The sequence below is a fragment of the Teleopsis dalmanni genome, chromosome X (genome assembly GCF_002237135.1).
Source record: "Teleopsis dalmanni isolate 2A chromosome X, ASM223713v2, whole genome shotgun sequence".
Taxonomy (NCBI): domain Eukaryota; kingdom Metazoa; phylum Arthropoda; class Insecta; order Diptera; family Diopsidae; genus Teleopsis; species Teleopsis dalmanni.
This window is the reverse complement of record NC_051848.1, coordinates 39,255,227-39,257,217: the sequence shown is the minus strand read 5'-3', so window position 1 is coordinate 39,257,217 and position 1,991 is coordinate 39,255,227. Positions and strand designations below refer to the sequence as shown.

General features: G+C 29.3%; 1 long non-coding RNA gene across 1 annotated transcript; it reads left to right on the top strand.

The window, feature by feature from the left end:
- The first annotated feature begins 774 nt into the window (after positions 1–774).
- On the top strand, positions 775–1,550 carry LOC119662133. Its single transcript, XR_005250709.1, has 3 exons — positions 775–1,153; positions 1,210–1,280; positions 1,337–1,550. It is a non-coding gene; the product is annotated as an uncharacterized LOC119662133 (long non-coding RNA).
- Positions 1,551–1,991: the final 441 nt, after the last annotated feature.

Genomic DNA, 1,991 nt, shown 5'->3' with positions numbered 1-1,991 from the left:
ATTTAAAAAAAAAAACTATCTATGCAGATAATATATATATATATAAACTCCATTAACTCCTAAGAGTAACATAGGGCCGCAACAAAATTATTACATTCAGATCGATTATTAGCTAATAACTGCAATTTCCTTTAACTTTTCTGCATATGAACTTTTCTGACATTTCTGTTTCCGTTTGTCTTCTTCAGATGTGCGCAGGCATACCACTACTTCGACTATCCATGGAGTTCAAATGGAAGATTAAAGAATAAAGACATCTGACATCAACAACAGTCGTTACACCAACAGCAGAGATTTAGTTCTAATAGTACTAATATATCAGAGATTCCGATTGTTTAGCGTGGGAAGTGTCATGGAGGCACTTTTCATTATTTTTTAATATATGTTTTTTTTACAATAGAGCAAAAAGTCAGAAAGTACTGTTGTGCTCATTATTTTTGGATAGAAAATAAAGTATTGTAAGTCAGTAAGCTTATGAATAATCTTGAGATTGATCTTATATGCAATATAAGAATAAGCATTGTGATATCAAGGAAAAGATATATTCCAGATTTAAAGAATCACTTTATAATCAGATGTTCCAGACATCTCCATTTTTCATAAACAATTTATTAATAATAATGAATTTAATTAAATTAGTTAAATAAAAATTTTGTAAATTTTATATCTCACAATAAATTTTTTATAAGTAACATTGGAATTTTTATCAAATTTTGATAATACAAACTATTGAGCTAGATTAAAATTTTTCATTCAAACTAAAAATTATTTTCGTTGAAAAAATAACAAAATCGGTTTTCCTATTTTTTGAGTGTCAAAAGAACATCTATACGATGGCTGCAAAAACTCCCCGGAAAGGTAAAACACCATCAAAGGACGACGATATTCAGAAACAGTATAATACCCTCACCAAAACTAAGGCATTGTTGAAACGTGATATTGACCTCGTTACTTTGGAGAAGGATGCGTTTAAGAGGAAGTTGATAAATATCGAAAACTATTGCAGAGATCATTATAAGGAAAATGATAAGATTCCTGAAATCCTCAACAAAGTGTACGAGGGGCTAGAAAAAGCAGGTAATGCTGGCTTCAAAGCTCCTGGTCAAGAATCTAAACAGTAGTTAAAAAGCTATGGTTTCTGTGGGTACAGCAGGTAAAAATGGTAAAATATTTTTTTCTTATCACTTATTTCACATATATTTTTTATAGATTAAATAAGTACCAAAAAAAAAAATCTTTCTTTTTCAAAATATAATAAACGTCGTAAAATGATAACCCAAGTAAGTATTAAATTTTATTTTTGTCATTTGGGATTTACATATATTTAAATTTATAGGAACTGATTTTGAGCTTTAAATAGAGATCCTGCCAAGAAACTACTGATGACATTCGACAAAATTTTGTTTTTTGGGTGGTTTTCAGTCTGGTTACTATTTTATGCGCTATATCAATCAATTTAGGGAATTGAAGTATTTATCTTTATTTTTAAACCTTTACGCGATATGTGAAAACTTTGAAATACATTGCACCAATATTTGCTATTTCTGAAATGTGTGTTTTGATTACAAAAAGAAAATGTCATACTAGTTTCAGTAATCATCATTTTAAATTTTTTTCCAATATTAGGGACCTTCGAAAAGTCCATATATAGCTTAAAAAGGATTAGATCTGCATGAATAAATAAGTTTTGGTGAAAAAATTAAATTTTGTTTAAGAATAAAATAATCATTCCCATTTATTAAATGCAATGCAATAAGTTTCCCAATATATTCTAGCGTTCCAAACTCAATGCACCTCCCCTCTATCGCTATTAAAACTGCGATTCAGCACAATCTCTTCCTGTTATGGAATTTGAACTACCCCATTATTTTCATAACAGGCAGGCAACTCTCCGATATTCACTTGTATGAATACTCTAGTAATGAATTAAGTGACAATAAAACATATTCCGGCAGTAAAAGCCTGGGTAGATGAAGATTATAGTCAGTTCA